General features: G+C 39.2%; 1 protein-coding gene across 2 annotated transcripts in view; it reads right to left on the bottom strand.

Annotated features, from left to right (window-relative positions):
- The window catches only part of LOC136875856 (uncharacterized), a 289,779-nt gene that overhangs the window by 89,882 nt on the left and 179,455 nt on the right, over window positions 1-20,442 (bottom strand). The window lies entirely within an intron of this gene.

A 20,442-nucleotide genomic window follows, 5' to 3' on the forward strand; every position in this document is an offset into this window, starting at 1 on the left:
ACGCACATAATAATAATAATAATAATAATAATAATAATAATAATAATAATAATAATATATATATATATTTTTTTTTTTTACGAGGGAAGTGTGGGAAATCTTTCATTAGACACTTGTGAGGGTCCACGCTCCACAAGCGTGTGAGATTCCTACTCACTAAAACCCACACACCCTTTTCCCATGACATATATCTCCGCCCTGGAACCGCTCTCGCATTACTTCAGGGCGGTGTCGTGCTAATTTCTTAGGTTTCTTCTTCCTTATTTCTCCTTACTCCCATTCATGAGCATTCATATCTCTCTTTTTTTGATGCAGGATGCCTTCTACATATACTGCTATCTGATCCCAAGATTCTTGGTTTCGTAGCATCGCCTGCACAATAGTTTCTGGCATCAACTCTCCTTGCTCAGTATATAAACATCTTCTCTGAGTTGACCAATGACAGCATATGAAAAATGTGTGAAATACATCGTCTATATCATTGCAATAAATACACGCCGAGTCGCTCACTCTACCTACTCTATGTAGAAATTTCCGGAAGTATCCGTGACCCGTCAATAGTTGCGTAATGTAAAAGTTAACCTCGCCATGAGCTCGGGCAACCCAATCAGCTAGGCATGGTATCAGCCGCTTAGTCCATTTTCCTCGAGGATCTACCTCCCATCTTTGCTGCCACCGCTCTATTCGTTGCCTATAAGCTAGCTCCTTAGCGCGCTTCTTTCCGAGCTCTCCTTGAGTTCGCCAGACTTCCTGTCTCTCTAAGGCAAGTAAATCAATCGGTGCTACCGCTGCTATCGTAAGGACCGCAGGTTGGGATACTATGCGATATGCGCTTGTAATATGCAAAGCTGATCTCCGCTGTACCGCAGCTATCCTTCGCCGGTATTTTTCAAACTTCAGAGATTCAGCCCAGACTTTGATACCATACCGAAGTGTCGAGTGAACTATCGACATCAGAAGTCGTCATTTGCTGGACTTCGGACCTTTAACGTTGCTCTTAATCTACTCAGCACAATCGTTGTTTTCACCGCCTTATCTGTCACCCATTTGATATGATCCCAAAAAGTAAGTTTGGTATCAAGTGTCACTCCGAGATACTTTATACTTCTAGATGTTTCGATTTCTGTTTGTCCAATATACATTGGAATGATGGTCGTGATCCTTTTTCTTGTCAAGAGAACAATCTCTATTATGATCTGCAAGCTGTAATCTGTGATTCGCCATCCAATCTTTCACCCGTTGCATTACTTCATTTAGCTTAAACTGAGCCAACTCCAAATTTTGAGCAACTATCAAAACAGCTATATCATCAGCATAGCCCACTAGTATTGTGTCTTCCAGCATCTCTAACCTCAACAATCCATCATACACTATATTCCACAGATTTGGGCCAAGGATGGACCCTTGTGCTGCACCAGCTGTGAGCCGTTTCACTCTCTGCTCATCTTCTGTGTGATATACTAGAGTACGATCTTCCAAATAATTTCTCATTATGCGCACGAGATACTCCGGTAGTTTGAAAGTATTTTGAAGCTCTTCCAATATGTCACTCCAACTGATCGAGTTGAAAGCATTCTTAACATCAAGGGTCACAAGGAGTGTCACTTTTCGAGAGTGTTGATTACCCATTTGTGTCCTTTTAACTGTATTCAACACTTCCCATACTGCATCGATTGTCGAATGCCCTCCTCGAAAACCATGTCGACGATCAGAGAGGTCCCCAGCTAGTTGAACTGATGAAAGTATTCTTGGCTGCAAAAGTTTCTCTAATCCTTTACCAGCAGTATCCAGCATACATAAAGGCCTTTGCTTATTAAAACTAGCCGAGCTGTTTTCCAGCGAACACTGAACACCCCCAATAGCAGGCAGCTATTGTACATTTTCAGCAATAGTTGTGGACAGAAATCTGCTATCAGCTTTAATATCTCTGCTGGAATACTATCTGGTCCTGGGGCCTTTTTATTTCTAAGGGACCTAATCGCTCTCGTGAATTCTTCTCGTGTAAAAAGTGGCACATCATCTATGAAGTCATCATCATCAACATCAGCAGACCTCTCAGGATGATCTGGGAATAATGTATCCACAATATCCTTCATTGCATTTGAGTCCATGATCGGGTTCGAGAAACTTCCAAGTTTCTTCATAACGATCTTGTATCCTAAACCCCATGGATCGTCATCCACTTCTTTAGCCATTTTCCACCATTTGTCGACTTTACTCTTTTTGATAGCATTTCTCAATTCTTTCTTCGCCGACTTATACTCAGCTGTGAGTGAGGTGTCTTCTTGGCTGACTCGTACTCTCTGTGCCTTCCGTCTAAGTTGCAGACAACGTCTTCTCTGATCAGCAATATCTTTGATCCACCAGTACGCTGAACGCCTCTTCTTTCATGATGTTTTACGAGTCATGGAAAGATCACATGCTCTCCGAATAAGCTCCATAGTGAGCTCAACACATTTCTCAGCAGCTTCTTTCCTTTTATAACAACATATTTGTTCTGTTATACTATCCCTTTCATTTCTTAGGATAGCAAGAAATTTCTCTTTGTCCATACTTTCTATATTCCACCGCGTTGGTTCATACGATGTAATATTAATCTGTGAAGTTTCAGGAAGAATACAAAAAGTAATGTACTGGTGATCACTTCCCGTGTATTCTTCAATCACCCACCAGTCATTGATATTCGACACGATGTCCTCAGATACAAAAGTCACGTCCGGTATGGTTCCTCTACAGCCCGGTCATCGAAAAGTTGGCACATTTCCAATATTAGTGACCGTCAAACCCAGCCTAGCGGCCATCTCCATAGTTCGGCGCCCTCTAGAGTCATACTGTGGCATACCCCATTCTAGTGCTTGGGCATTGAAATCACCAGCCACGATTAAACCGTTGTCAAAACCTAGTAATACTTCCTCTAGGCCGTCCATCTTAGCCAAATTGAAATACTGACTCATTTGGCATAAAGTAACAGCTCACTAAAGTATATCTACCAGTGCGGACCCAAACAAAACAGTCTCCGCATCCTTGGTTTGATACTGGGCATCTACCCAAATCTTGTATCCAAATTGCAGCTGTCCCACAATTATCCACGAACCATACTGGGTGGTCTCTGTCTTGATAAGGTTCACTGAGAAGAAATACGTCTACTCCTATCTCAAAGGTCATCTGTGTCAAAAGATCATTGGCAGTTCTACTCCTGTGCATATTTGCCTGAATAACCTTCATCATTTACTGCTAGTTTTAGCCTTAATATATAAGTAATAATAATAACAACGTAAACGTTTCCACCTTTTCAATACTAAAATATATTCACAAAATTATAAATTACACGGTACTAGTTTCGACCCATCTTTGCTTCAATACGGCTGATGATGACCCCTAGATGGGTCGAAACTAGTACCGTGTAATTTATAATTTTGTGGATATATTTTAGTATTGAAAAGGTGGAAACGTTTACGTTGTTATTATTATTACTTATATATTATTCTCAGTTCAATACGGACCAAAAACATGAAATTCATAACCATTAATAGTTTTAGCCTTTTCGAGAGCTTCATGAAACGCTGTGCAGGCTTTTGAGCCAAGTACATGACTTCGATTAGCTTCGTCGACGTTAATGTCTGTGCAAATTATGCATCTCGGATTTGCTTTGCAACCTACCGCCCTATGCCCGGCTTCTCCGCACTTAAAACAAATTTTGCTTCCATCTGCACCTTTGCAGTTTCGTGCATGGTGTCCATACGAAAGACATCGAAAGCAGCGAGATACCACGATCCTTTTTCGGATTCTACAATCCAACCATCCTATTTTAATTTTACCCATATCTAAAAGTTTCTGGGCCTCCTTATCTTCTATCTCATTGATAGCAAGTTTTTGCCCTCTGCTGTTCGGATTATTAATTGAGACTTTCAGTTCTCCTTCGAAATTCTGAAGATCTTGTCTTACAGCTTCCTCTACATCTAAAGCAGTGGTGATACTGTCCATGTCCCAAATTTCCAAGGTAGTGCGGGGAGTTAAAGTCTTCACATCGCCATCCGTTCCAAGGACATCCCTTAAAGATTTATTAAAATTGTCCCTGTTCTCGTTTTGAAGGGTATTCGGAGTAAAATAAAACCGGAAGACAACGGTGTGAGTATTCAATCTATTCGTAAAACTCAGACCGGGGCGATTCTTCTCGCTTTTAAATAATAATAATAATAATAATAATAATAATAATAATAATAATAATAATAATAATAATAATAATAATAATAATAATAATAATCATCATCATCATCATCATCATCATCATCATCATAATAATAATAATAACCACTTCCGTCCAAAATCTTAATTCACTACATGAACACATCTTTATTTTCTTTCCTTACTGCACAAATCAACATAAAACTGGCAATGTTCGTACAGGAGATATTGAATCATTGCTTCCAGATCCTTTATTTTTTCAAAAGATATCTTGTGATCATAATCACATGCTGTTAAATGTATGCTCATGGTATTACTAATGGTTTGCCTCTTTTAAAGACAATTTCTCTTTGCCAGTCTTCTATGTATGAATGTGATCTTTTAATGTATAGTACACAATATCAGGATGAGTAATCTCAATACTTGAAGCAGAACTTATGTTTAACTTTGGAATATTTAACGTACTATCAGTTGCAGCTTGAAATTAATGAAATTACCTGACGACATCCTATTTATCATATGTTATCAATTTCATTTCCGCATTGATAATTCAACAATTCACAATTGTAGGTTTGGGGTTCTCCACCTAATCAATACTTGTATAGTGTCAATTATACGTATTTACCTTTGAAAGTATATTATGAGTGCACAAGTAGTTTTGATCCTCTGTTGGGATCATCTTCAGGTGCTAAATATATCATGAATATAAATATATCAAGATAGCAATACATTAAAATAAAAACATTACACTATTTAAGATAAGTGGAGTTCAAATTATGGTGATAATAACTCATGTTAATGTCTTCATCACATATCAGAGATCGTACAAGATTCATTTTCACACCTACACACACTAGTTGCAGCGGTTTACACAGAGCATTGTTTATTCAAAATTCACATGCACAGATCTGTGTCTAAATGTTAATAATCACAATAGCACTTGTCATCATTTGGTGAGCGGGGAGGGTAGGAGGGGTAGAGGTGAAGTTTGGAGGGGTAGAGTGGAGGGGACGACGTGTGTCTTGAGGGGTTCTGTGTACGTGTTTCTGTTGTTATTTAATTATGACCTTCATATAATGGTTTTTGATTAGGGGAATGGTAGCATCATAAATGTTAGTTTTTTATGTGATTTCATTGAGATTGTGGGTTGGGTTGTCATATTGATCCAGATGTATGGAATATTCTTCAATAATGTTGAGCATGTAAAAGAACTCCTGTCGGACAAAATTTCAGTACCTCGGCGTCTCTGAAAACCATAAGAGTAGTTAGTGGGACATAAAGCCAATAGCATTATTATTATTGCCGGCCCCACGGTGTAGGGGTAGCATGCCTGCCTCTTACCCAGAGGCTCCAGGTTTGATTCCTGGCCAGGTGAGGGATTTTTACCTGGAGCTGAGGGCTGGTTCGAGGTCCACTCAGTCTATGTGATTACAATTGAAGAGCCATCTGACAGTGAGATGGCGGCCACGGTCTAGAAAGCCAAGAATACCGGCCGAGAGGATTCGTTGTGCTGACCACATGTCACCTCTTAATCTGCAGTGGTTGCTTGGTAGGACATGGCCCTTCGGGGCTGTTGCGCCATGGGGTTTGGTTTTATCATTATTTTTTTTTTTTTTTTGCTATTTGCTTTACGCCGCCCAACACAGATAGGTCTTATGGCTATGATGGGACAGGAAAGGCCTAGGAATGGGAAGGAAGCGGCCATGGCCTTAATTAAGGTACAGCACCAGCATTTTCCTGGTGTGAAAATGGGAAACCACGGAAAACCATTTTCAGGGCTGCCGACAGTGGGGTTCAAACCCACTATCTCTCAGATGCGAGCTCACAGCTTTGCACTCCTAACCGCACAGCCAACTCGCCCGGTACTACTACTACTACTACTACTGTGACTTCCCCTCTTGGAGAACAATCATTGAACGAGAAATGCAACCATGCAAGCTAAGGGCGCCAATCTTTAAGTTGATGACTTAAAGATAAAAATTTATAATCAAGCTTGGACGGACTCTTATCACAGGGGTGGGGTGAAAGTGCACTAATCATTAAGCAGGAGAATTAGAAATCAAAAGGCTAATTAAGGCAGATTGATTAAAGTGAACTAGAAAAATACTATTTATTATATTGAATATAAATGACGACGGTTTAACGAGAACTGAATTTAAAATAGAAAATGAATTTAACAAAAAGTTGAATGACTCTACTTCGCGAAAACTTGCAATATTTTTAACTCGCTTGCTCACCATGTAGTCTTGTTCTGCTGGTCCTTGGAGAGCTTCCATCCTTGTAGCTGGAACATCACCGGTCGTCTTTGAGATATCTTCATCTGCAGCTAAGTACCATTCCTGCCTTGCTAAGTGCACCGACCACTAATTGGAAGATGGCTTCGACACTAACACTCCCTATTATGCTCTATCCCATATATTGGAGATGATCCCTAAGTCATAGTTAGAAAAACCTCCTTGGGTTATGTGGAGAGGATACTCAATTAATAATCCTTCCAACTTTACTGAAAATGTGCCCTAAAGTTTCATTTCTACCTAGTTTAATACTACCTATTGTCTTAGACTGGTACAAACCGGTCTAGTAGCCGAGCTATACGTACTTCCTGATGAGAGTGGCTATACACCCCTCATTCAGAAATTCCTAAGTACCACGTCGTTTTAACGAAGTAATTAATGTAGAAGTGATAAACTATCACACTAGTCCACTATGGTACAACAACCATAAGACAAGTTCTCAGACCTACAGCGAAATACAAGATCGAAGAATCAAGAAGATTAATGATGCCAAGAGCTCCAACACGCCCTTTTATAACCTTCACTGGCTCTAATTACAGGTCGCTACACGTGGTCCAATCAGTTGACACGTCTCTCCAAACTCCAGATATTAGAGTTGATGGATCCCAACCAAGATATCAACTGTTCTTCTATTAGCCCTTTCACTCAGTATCCATGGCAACATGACGCTCCTTTGAAAATATAGGCGGTGATCAGTTTGAATTATTCTGGTCGAAATACGGTAGCTATCGTTACAACGCTTGAACACGTGATCGCTTTTCCCAGAATTTGATGTCTAAATTTGTCCTTCCTTCTTCCTCGGTGATGTGGCAAGATAGAGGAAATCTACTGCAAGTTAAATTTAAACGAATGTCGCAAGAATCTAAGTGAATATTAGGATATTCAGCCCTCGTTTACAAGTCGTAGTTACAAAGTAATGAAATGATAGTGAGCAAATGATCAACCATGAATTATAATACAATTACATACCAAGATAAATATCATGACGTTAAATTCCTGAATTAATCACACATAATAAAATTAACATAATTACACTGTGACGTCTGGAACGTTACACTACTACACCAAAAAGAAACTGTTGTTTCCTGACCAGGACACATAGGGTATGTGTTAGGATGGCAGTTTTCCAACAAATAACAAATAACAAATCAGAATGCATGCAAAGGACTTCTCTGTGTTAGGATTGGAACTGCATGGTGGCCATAATCTTTATGACATCAAATCTATATAGTCTGACACTGATGTTAGTTGGTTCAGGTCCTGTTGGTTAAAAAAAAATTCACCATCAGATTGTTGAATGGCAGGGTAGGAAAGATGGTGGTATGCACACTGCATGCTGAAAGCCTGGGTTTAATTCCAAACTTCTCCATAGTGTTCATATGGAGCGAGGGCATACGATGCTGTTAATGACAATTTGTCCATCGGATGGAGAAGTTAAGCCTTGAACTGATCCCTTGGTGTTATTTGACAGGAGTAGGCTACGTGCCGACACCAGGTTTCACTCTCTCCGTACCTCCTTATGAACATCATCACCCATGGCCATCAACTAGAAAGACCTGCACCAGGGTTCTACGGAGACCACATGAGAGCTCATCACACCTGCATGCATTTATACTAAATAATGCAGTGCTGCGAGCTGTGCTCATCAGATGAGGTACCGGTATATGCCATTACAATTTGTTGCAACCACAGCTCATCAAATTGGCTATGGCTTAATACTTCATTTTCCTCTTCACCTCTTGCTCAAACATAATAAAGCAATTCCTAGCATTTTTAATTCCATTATGGTCTGTAACTCAGGCAAATCAACTTTCTTCTTTCTACAAACTCTACTAATAGGGTGTTCAATATACAGGGTGAAGCGTAATTCGCACACTCGGGCGTCGCAGCACGACTCCTCACATGCCAGCAATAAAAAAATGTCTGTCTCTTTCAAAGTTTCGCCTTGCGAGTATATCCGGCAGAAAAACGACGTTGAAGAGTAGCAATCTGGCAACACTGTAACCACATGTAGGGTAACTACCTCTGTCAGCAGAAGTTAGTCGTACTGTACAGTTGGTGCAGTGGATAGAGTTTTGTGTTAGCATGCAGGAGGTCGAGTGGTCGATCCTGGATTGAGGCGTATGTTTTTTATTTCGTAAATGTAGTCCAGGTGGTATGGTATCTGGCATCTTGATCGTCAACAGCGATTGCAGTGGGTCCTCTAGAAACCATTTGCACTTACATACTACGATCCTAGAAATGGACGAACAAACGTTTTCATTGGTCAGCTTTGAAAGGCGCCCTTTCCACGTCGTGGGCGTGAATTTATTCGCACCACTTCATCTACTAGATGTGAAACCTGTTTGTTTCAGCTGTCTATTTCTTATTAGTCTAAACAGGTATTTGTTGTTTCAGCATTACAAAATGGTGTAAATGTAGGATACATGTGATCTCAGAAACGGTGTCTTACTGTATTACAGTAGGTAATATCAGATGGAAATTAGCAAATAAAATATGCGCCTCAACCCAGGATCGAACCATCGACCTCCTGCATGCCAACCAAAAACTCTACCCACTGCACCAACTGTACAGCATGACGAGAAGGTGCTGACAGCGGTAGTTACCCTACATATGGTTACAGTGTTGTCAGATTGCTACTCTTCAACATCCGTTTTCTACCGGATATACTCGCAAGACGGAAATTTGTAAGAGACATTTTTTTATTGCTGGCATGTGAGGAGTTGCGCTGCGACACCCGAGCTTCACCCTGTATAATCCAACATATTTTATTTCTCGGCCAATTTCAGTTTTTTAAAAAATGGAATTTTGTTTCAGATATCTTTGAAGATTCCCACTTCACCTTGTAGAGTTTAATTATTTTCCGATACGTGGCAGTGCTATAACTAGTCATCAAAATGGAATCTATAATGGAGGTGCATACCAAACAGAGAACAGTTATTGAGTTTCTTTTGGCGGAAAACCAGAGCATCACAGATATTCATAGGCGCTTGCAGAATGTCTACGGAGACCTGGCAGTGGACAAAAGCATGGTGAGTCGTTGGGCAAGGCGAGTTTCATCATCACAACAAGGTCGAGCAAACCTGTCTGATCTCCCGCGTGCCGGCCGGCCACGTACAGCTGTGACGACTGCGAAGTTGGAATGTGCAGACACCCTTACTCAAGGTGATCAAAGGATCACAGTCAAACACCTCACTGCTGAACTTGACATTTCTGTTGGTAGTGCTGATACACTTATCCACCAGTTGGAGTATTCAAAGCTTTGTTTCCGCTGGGTTCCACAACACTTAACGGAAGACCATAAAGAGCAAAGAAGAAACATTAGTGCGGAATTGCTTGCTTGTCACAAGGCTGAAGGTGACAATTTCTTGTCAAACATTGTCACAGGTGATGAAACGTGGATTCATCACTTCGAACTGGAAACAAAATGGCAATCCATGGAATGGTACCACACCAACTCTCCCACAAAGGAAAGTCCAAAACTGTACCCTCAGCTGGTAAAGTCATGGCTACGGTCTTCTGGGACTCTGAAGGGGTTACTCAGTTCGATGTCCTCCCTCATGGTGAAAGGATCAACTCTGAAGTGTATAGCGCTACACTAACGAAATTGAAGAAACAACTTCAGCGTGTTCATAGCCACAAAAACGCAAACAAACTTCTCCTTCTCCATGACAACCCAAGACCTCACACAAGTCTGCGTACCCGACAGGAGCTTAAAAAACTTCAGTGGAGTGTTCTTCCTCACCCACCCTACAGCCTGCATCTTGTGTCTTCTGACTTCCATCTGTTTGGCCCAATGAAGGATGCACTCACGGAAAGCACTATGTGGATGATGGAGAAGTTATTTATGCAGCACGACGTTGGCTCTGACATCGACCAGTCGAATGGTACAATGCAGGCATACAGGCCTTCACATTACGGTGGCATAAGGCCGTAGCATTGAACAGAAATTATGATGAATGAGAGGGCATTGTAGCAAAAAGATTGGGGTGTTCGGTCTATTTGAATCCTCAATAAAACCAACCTGCTTTTAGAAAGAAAAAAAAGTGTTGTATTATATATTGAACTCCCTTCGAAGACAGCAGCCCACTGAAGGTTTGTTTGCTAGGCTGTTTGTGAAGAATGCTTATTCTGTCATAAAGAAGTAAGATACTTCATTTCCTTCAGTCCAAAGCGTACTGAACACATAGTTAATGGGATATGATATCATCTTCATTTTGGTCTGTATTTATACAATTACAACACGGTACATAATTTATTCTGTAATTAATTATACATCACAGTGTGGTACGGGACCAGTTTTGATGAAGCATTGATCATATTCAGCCATCCATAGTAAAAATTTGATGAAGTATTAATCCTATTGTATATAAACAATGATGAAACGTGTACCTAAAAACATTTTTGTGCACTTATTAAACATATGGTGACATATGATGTTAAAACATTAAAAGGTAGGATTTCTGCATCTTAATGACCTTAACAACTATAACAATTAAAAATAAGATGCGTATTTTGACATCATGTTTGTATAAAAATATTTGCTGGGTTCTTTCTGCTTAATTGATGAGTCTTGATGATATATAAATATGTGTGTTGATATTTATAATTTGTGATTTTAGTGGCACTTAATTGCTTGGTCAAATGCTGCAAAGTGATTTGGTAGAACATAAATTCTTGTGATGCTGATGAAATATAAATTTGTCCTTAAGAGCACAATGGAGTCGAATGTTTGTGTTAAAGCTTTATTATCATATAACCTCTTTAAGAGGTTAAAGTCAATATTTGTTGTGGTATTAAACCAATTGGTAATGTAGGATCTCGTAATTACGTTGTGATTCTGATGGTGTTACATCTAAAAAAGAAAGGAAAAGATTGACTACGTACCTTGTGAGTTGAACTGGGTCAAGAAATAAAAGTAGCATGTGTGCAAGACTCACTTCGTGTAGAACTATCACCTGCTAGTCATACACAGATAGACTCACAACTAACCGCTGCAGGAATGCATTAGAGGGAAGAGGTGTAGGGGAGTTAAGGAGGTGAAGTGTTCTTAAGGCAGAACATGTGGGTGCAGTGGAGTGGGGGGTTTTGGGGAAGGTGTGTGGGGATTATTGTGTTGGTGGGAGTAATTTTTGTTTTTACTGTATTCGTCATATGTAGGAATGATGATGTCAAATAAAGTATTGGGTTTTCCTGAGATTTCATTTAAATTAAAGTTTCGGTTGGAATACTGCTCTAAATGTATATAAATATTCTCCATTAATGTTCAAGAGAGCCCCTTTATCCATTACCTTAATGATTTTCATGTCTAGTTCAACGCTTGTGAACTCGTGCCCAGTTCCAGTTCTGTGTTGGCCCACGGCCGAATATCTGTTGTATTTATTCACAATCAGATGTTCATTGTATCTAACTGGAATACTCCAACCTGTCTGTCCATTCATTGTCTGTGATCAATCAATCAATACTGATCTGCATTTAGGGCAGTCGCCCAGGTGGCAGATTCCCTATCTGTTGCTTTCCTAGCCTTTTCCGAAATCATTTCAAAGAAATTGGAAATTTATTGAACATCTCCCTTGGTAAGTTATTCCAATCCCTAACTCCCCTTCCTATAAATGAATATTTGCCCCAGTTTGTCCTCTTGAATTCCAACTTTATCTTCATATTGTGATCTTTCCTACTTTTATAGACGCCATTCAAACCTATTCGTCTACTAATGTCAATCCACGCCATCTCTCCGCTGACAGCTCGGAACATGCCACTTAGTCGAGCAGCTCTTCTTCTTTCTCTCAATTCTTCCCAACCCAAACATTGCAACATTTTAGTAACGCTACTCTTTTGTCGGAAATCACCCAGAACAAATCGAGCTGCTTTTCTTTGGATTTTTTCCCGTTCTTGAATCAGGTAATCCTGGTGATGGTCCCATACACTGGAACCATACTCTAGTTGAGGTCTTACCAGAGACTTATATGCACTCTCCTTTACATCCTTACTACAACCCCTAAATACCCTCATAACCATGTGCAGAGATCGGTACCCTTTATTTACAATCCCATTTATGTGATTACCCCAGTGAAGATCTTTCCTTATATTAACACCTAGATACTTACAATGATCCCCAAAAGGAACTTTCACCCCATCAACGCAGTAATTAAAACTGAGAGGACTTTTCCTATTTGTGAAACTCACAACCTGACTTTTAGCCCCGTTTATCAACATACCATTGCCTGCTGTCCATTTCACAATATTTTCGAGGTCACGTTGCAGTTGCTCACAATCTTGTAACTTATTTATCACTCTATAGAGAATAACATCATCCGCAAAAAGCCTTACCTCCGATTCCACTCCTTTACTCATATCATTTATATATATAAGAAAATATAAAGGTCCGATAACACTGCCCTGAGGAACTCCCCTCTCAACTATTACAGGGTCAGACAAAGCTTCACCTACTCTGACTCTCTGAGATCTATTTTCTGGAAATATAGCAACCCATTCAGTCACTCTTTTGTCTAGTCCAATTGCACTCATTTTCGCCAGTAGTCTCCCATGATCCACCCTATCAAATGCTTTAGACATGTCAATCGCGATACAGTCCATTTGACCTCCAGAATCCAAGATATCTGCTATATCTTGCTGGAATCCTACAAGTTGAGCTTCAGTGGAATAACCTTTCCTAAAACCGAATTGCCTTCTATCGAACCAGTTATTAATTTCACAAACATGTCTAATATATTCAGAAAGAATGCCTTCCCAAAGCTTACATACAATGCATGTCAAACTTACTGGCCTGTAATTTTCAGCTTTATGTCTATCACCCTTTCCTTTATACACAGGGGCTACTATAGCAACTCTCCATTCATCTGGTATAGCTCCTTCGGCCAAACAATAATCAAATAAGTACTTCAGATATGGTACTATATCCCAACCCATTGTCTTTAGTATATCCCCAGAAATCTGATCAATTCCAGCCGCTTTTCTAGTTTTCAACTTTTGTATCTTATTGTAAATGTCATTGTTATCATATGTAAATTTTATTACTTCTTTGGCCTTAGTCTCTTCCTCTATCTCGACATTATCCTTGTAACCAACAATCTTTACATACTGCTGACTGAATACTTCTGCCTTTTGAAGATCCTCACATACATACTCCCCTTGTTCATTAATGATTCCTGGAATGTCCTTCTTGGAACCTGTTTCTGCCTTAAAATACCTATACATACCCTTCCATTTTTCCCTAAAATTTGTATGACTGCCAATAATGCTTGCCATCATGTTATCCTTAGCTGCCTTCTTTGCTAGATTCAATTTTCTAGTAAGTTCCTTCAATTTCTCCTTACTTCCACAGCCATTTCTAACTCTATTTCTTTCCAGTCTGCACCTCCTTCTTAGTCTCTTTATTTCTCTGTTATAATAAGGTGGGTCTTTACCATTCCTTACCACCCTTAAAGGTACAAACCTGTTTTCGCATTCCTCAACAATTTCTTTAAACCCATCCCAGAGTATGTTTACATTTTTATTTACCGTTTTCCACTGATCATAGTTACTTTTTAGAAACTGCCTCATACCTGCTTTATCAGCCATATGGTACTGCCTAACAGTCCTACTTTTAAGACCTTCCTTTCTATCACATTTATTTTTAACTACCACAAAAACAGCTTCATGATCACTAATACCATCTATTACTTCAGTTTCCCTATAGAGCTCATCTGGTTTTATCAGCACCACATCCAAAATATTTTTCTCTCTGGTTGGTTCCATCACTTTCTGAATCAGCTGTCCTTCCCATATTAACTTATTTGCCATTTGTTGGTCATGCTTCCTGTCGTTCGCATTTCCTTCCCAATTGACATCTGGCAAATTCAGATCTCCCGCTACAATCACATTTCTTTCCATGTCGTTTCCCACATAGCTGACTATCCTATCAAATAATTCCGAATCCGCATCAGTGCTACCCTTTCCCGATCTGTACACTCCAAATATATCAAGTTGCCTATTATCTTTAGAAATGAGCCTTACACCTAGAATTTCATGTGTCTCATCTTTAACTTTTTCATAGCTTACAAATTCTTCTTTCACCAGAATGAAAACTCCCCCTCCCACCTTTCCTATCCTATCTCTACGATACACACTCCAGTGCCGTGAGAAAATTTCTGCATCCATTATATCATTTCTCAGCCATGATTCAACTCCTATTACAATATCTGGTAAATATATATCTATTATATTACTTAATTCTATTCCTTTCTTTACAATACTTCTACAGTTCAACACTAACAATTTTATGTCATCCCTACTTGATTTCCAGTTCCCTGTTCCCTTATCACCGCTCCCTAGGCCATCCCGTTTCCCTGAATGTACCTCCCTATTACCCTTCCAAACAAATTTCCTAACTTATACGCACCACTGCGGTTTAAATGAAGGCCATCTGAGCGCAGATCCCTATCTCCTACCCACCCATTAGGATCTAGAAATTTCACTCCCAGTTTCCCACATACCCACTCCATAGTCTCATTTAAATCCCCAATCACCCTCCAGTCAGTATCCCTCCTACACAGTATTCCACTAATAACAATCTCCGCTTTCTTAAACTTCACCCGTGCTGCATTTACCAGATCCCACACACTATTGCACTGTAGTTTATAAACACCTGGCTTAGTGTATCTGTTGTTGTAACTGACATAGTGAGTGTTGTAGAAATTGACTGCATTGCCATTGTTGGTTCTATAGACTATATTCTGGCAGTGTTTTTTACAGATATTTGACACTTGGTGTATGTTGGCGTTGTTGTTGTTGTTAAAGGTGAAAACAGAGGTCGGGGTTTTAACTGCTTTTCCTCTAGTCAGAGTTGTGTGGATATTGTATTTGAATTTATTGACTATCTTTTCTAAGAATGCTGTATTGTAGCCATTGGATTTAGCAATATATCAGATGGTATTAAGTTCTGTTCGGTGATCTCTGTTGGATAAGGTTATTTTGAACGCCCAATAACAATATTTTGATAAGCTGCTTTTTTTTTGGGATTGGGAGTGTACTAAGTCGTTGATTATGGTGTTACAGTAATTATTTGGGTTGGTTTTGTATAAATATGAGTGGCTGAAGATGAACAATACTTGGTCAAAACTAGTCCCACACCACACTGAGATGTATAATTAATCAAGAATAAATTATGTATTGATTAGGTGGTAACGTACTGTAATAGTTACGGTAATGAGAATTATGAATATTTGCACGGTTCAGTCGAATTCAGATAAAAGAGAAAGCTGTTGAGAATAAGTAATTTAGTCAAAATACTGTATACTGGGAAGAAATCTCTGAAAACTTTCATTTTATAATGAAAAGAGTCATGCCCTTCCACAGAATAACAAGATAAATAAAAAAATTAAAGTTCTCAGTGGAAGCGCTTTTTTTTTAACCAATACGAAATCACAGATTCACCAAATATTGCCAAACCATTCAGCTTTACATACAACAGCTTTTTAAATAATAGTTTTTGATGGATTTTGTTTAATTCAAAAAATGAATGAAGTATCTGCTTTGGATCGTGAATGAAACTGATGTATCCTATATTGACCAGGCATTATTTCCTTATGTGGACCAGTAAAACCCAAAGAATGTAAGTCACATTTGTGTAAGATTTAATAGTTCTCTTTAACAGAGCCAACTGTGTAAATTCACTGCCAATAATTCATTTATAAAATACGAGTAATAGTGTCCCCATCCACAATAACAACAGAATTTGTATGACATATAAGACAAACTGACTTCTCTGGTTGAAGCCACTTTTATTAACAACTAGATGTAGTACCCGGCATTGCCTGGATAGTTTTTGGATGTTTACCTTTAGTATTTGTATTACCAGTTAGTTAAGTGTGAAGTGAATGCGTATTGAATTCTTTTTGAGATGTTGATATTATGACCTATTATGTAGTTTTAGAGTTATTTAGATGTATCTGATTTCAAGTTTTAAATTATTTAATTTTCGAGTAAAACCTTGTCCTTGTGGAAGCCGGAATTGACTGGGAGTTATTTGATTCTTTCCAATAAAAACAAAGTAATAAATATATGTATTTACCCGTCGCACTATACATAATGATGCATACGATTTTGGCCATCATTGAGAATGTCACAATCAGCCTAGTGACCCTAAAGCAGTGTATTCAACACTAATCTCGGTCATTTTATACTATATACTTTTAAGCCCTTCTCAGCTCCTGTCTCAATGGAGACTGAACGTAGACTTAAACGGTATCAAGACCGCCACAGTTCGTATCAGAGACACGTAAACAATGGCTTTCGACATTAATATCTGTTATTTTCCATCATTTTTGCATGTCAGCCCCTCTCTTTCCCCACCCCCATCAGAGGCTGTGATTTTTCATCTCCATAGTATTTTTTCTAATATGGTAAGTCATATGTGTACCAAGTTTCATTGAGAGTATTCTGGAACATACCCAGATACAGTACATCCATACTATCCGTTATATTTACATTCATTTTCAACCACTCGCATCCATACTGACTGCAGCTGAAGTATGACTTAACCATCCAGTGTGTCACAGATTGATTCTGTGAACTCGATATTAATATCAGTATAATTTGTTTATTGTTATATTTCACCATCTCCCCTACGAGTGCTAGGTTTTTTTTTACCCCAACAGTAATTTTTTCAGATACGTGTACCAATTTTATATGAGGGTTATGCTGGATGAAAAACACATGCATCCGTATTTTAGGTCATTTAGAACATTTTCCTTTCCGCCCCTTCTAATATCCATGCCAATAGAGGGTGAACAACGACAACTGGACAACCTCAGCGACCTCGAAAACTATGGACTGTACATGAATATTTGTCGTTAACTATTATTTTTTATATTTCACCTGTCTTTCTGATAATTCACCCTTGCCCCTAGGGGTGCTAGGTGTATCTGACCCCCACAGTAATGTTTTCTATATAGTAAGTCATGTGTATACCAAGTTTGGTTGAGAGGTATGCTAAAATATACACACATACATCTTTAAACTCTGTCCATTTGGACGTTTTCTTTTCATTACCAGTTCTAACCCGACTGCCGATTAGGACTGAACTTAACCTTAAACGGCATCCAGAGTGTCACAGTTCATCTCAGCAACCCCAAAAACTATGGATTAAACACCGATATCTGTCGTTTTCGGTTAATGTTTACATTTCAGCTCTATTTTAGAGGCTAGGGGTCTCTTACCCCAAAGGCAGACAGTAGGTCCAATTTTGGTTGAGAGTTATGCTGGAATATACATATACATCCATTATCTCGGTCATTTTGAAAATTTTGTTTTTCACTTCTTCTCACCGCTATGCGAAAGGAGGCAGAACTTGGACTTCTAAAAAATTCAGAGCGTTACTATTCATCAGAGTGACCCCAAAAAGAATGGATTTGACACTATATTCCATTATTTCTACATCTGACCCCCACGTTGGTGTGCTAGCGTTGTCATACCTCCAAGCACTTTTTCTCCTGATAAATAAGTCATAAGTGACTAAGTGTGTTTGAAATCACTCCCGTAGTCTCGAAAAGTATGGATTCAACACTGATACTGTTATATTTTGTCCCCTTGTCTAAGGCTTCTAGGGGTGTTTTTTCCCCCACAGTATTTTTTTCTAGATAGTAGGTAATATTTGTACCAAGTTCAGCTGACAATTACTGTATATTGGAACGTACACACAAACATCCTTAATCCCGGTCATTTGGATATTTTCTTTTCTTCACTTCTTCTCACCCGCCTGCCAACTGGGGATCAACTTGGACTTAAACGACAACCGGAGTGTCACTATTAATTTCAGCGACCCAGAAAACCATTTTGATGTGACCCTATTTTTGATTATTTTTAAATCTCACCCTTTCCAACACCTACCCCTAGGGGTGCTAATTTATCATAATCCCACGCAGTTTATCTCTTGATAGTAATTCATAAGTGTACCAGGTTTTGTTTGAATCACTCCAGTAGTCCAGAAAAATATTATTGTTCGCTTATCATAAACAGTAGTTTCTCCAGATAGTAAGTCATACTTGTATCACTTTTGGTTGAAAGCTATGCTGTAACATACATAGGCTATGGTACATACATTATTTCGGTCCTTTTTAACAATTTCTGTTTTACCCCTTCTCCCCTATGCCAAAGGGGGATGAAATAGGATTTATAAAAAATCCAGAGTATCATTATTAATCTCAGGGACCCCAAAATTATGGATTCGACACTATTTTTGTTTATTTTTATTTATCACTTCGCCCGCGCCCCCTCACCGTGAAGGGGACTGAAATTGGACTTATAAATATTTTCAGAATAAGACGAATTATCTCAGTGCCCACAAAAACTACCGATTCAACAATATTTCAGATTATTTTATATATCACTCTCCCCTCTTCCCCACCTCGAAGGGGGCTGAACTTGGACTTTAAAAATCCGGAGTGTCACTATTCACCTCAGTGACCCCGTGAAGTATGGATTCAACACTACTTTCATGATTTTTATATCTCATCCCCCTCGACCCCCTTCCCCTAAGGGTACCTGTGGTGTCTAAACCCACGTGGTATGTCTCATGATACTAAAAATTCGGAGTACCGCTATTCATCTCAGCGACCCCGAAAAATGTGGATTCGACACTATTTTCGACTATTTTTATGTATCACTCCCCCTCACCCCCACCCTAAAAGAGCAAAATTTGGACTTACAAAAAATCCGGAGTCTCACTATTCATTTCACCGACCCCGAAAACTATGGATTCGACACTATTTTCGATTATTTTTATATATCACTCCCCCATCGCCCTCACCACAAAGAGGGCTAAACATGGACATTAAAAAATTATGGAGTGTCACTATTCATCTCAGTGACCCCGAAAAGTGTGGATTTGACACTATTTTCGATGATATTAATATCTCACCCCCCTCACCCCACCGCCCCTAATGGTTTCTGGGGTGCCTTACACCCACGCGGTTTTTCTCCTGATACTAAAAATCCGGAGTGCCACTATTCGCCTTGGCGACCCCGAAAACAATGTATTTGACACTATTTTCGATTAATTTTATATATCACTCCCCCCCGCCCCCACCCCAAAGGGGGCTGAACTTCGATTTTTTTTTTTTAATCAGATTGTCACTATTCATCTCCGCAACCACAAGAAGTATGGATTCAACACTATTTTTGAATATTTTATATGTCACCCCCTTGCCCCCCGGTACATGGGGTGTTTTACCCCCACGTAGTTTGTCAAAAGAAATCCGGAGTGTCACTATTCATCTCAGCGACCCCGAAAAGGATGGATTTGACACTATTTTCGGTCATTTTGATATATCACTCCCCCCTCGCCCCCACCCCAAAGGGGGCTGAACTTGGACTTTTTAAAAATCCGGAGTGTCACTACTAATCTTAGTGACCCCGAAAAGTATGGATTCGACACTATTTTCGATCATTTTCTTATATCATTCCCCCCTCACCCCCCACCCCAAAGGGGGCTGAATTTGGACTTTAGAAAATTCTGGAGTATCACTATTCATCTCAGCGAATCCGAAAACTATAGATTGGACACTATTTTCATATAGTTTTATATGTCACCCCCCTCAAACCCCCTGCTCCTTAGGGTACTTGGGGTGTCTTACCCCCATGCGGTTTGTCTCCTGATACTAAATCGTAACTGTATCAAGTTTGGTGTAAATCGCTCCAGTGGTTTAGGAGGAGATGTAATACATACACACATACATACATAGATATTCAGAATATTAACAAGGTAACTCAACTTATCTGATTCTTACCGGGGACTGTTTTGTATTCTTGAATAACATGGAAGTAAAATAGGCTATTTCTTCAATATTATGACAAAATGACTTATCTTGTTAGTGTCAAATTATAGAGAGCATTGACTTTAGTAGATAATTGCAAAAATTTTAAAAAATAAAAAAATTGACTTATCTGACTTTTCCTTGGGATA

This window comes from Anabrus simplex, chromosome 6, assembly GCF_040414725.1.
Source record: "Anabrus simplex isolate iqAnaSimp1 chromosome 6, ASM4041472v1, whole genome shotgun sequence".
NCBI classification, from domain to species: Eukaryota; Metazoa; Arthropoda; class Insecta; order Orthoptera; family Tettigoniidae; genus Anabrus; species Anabrus simplex.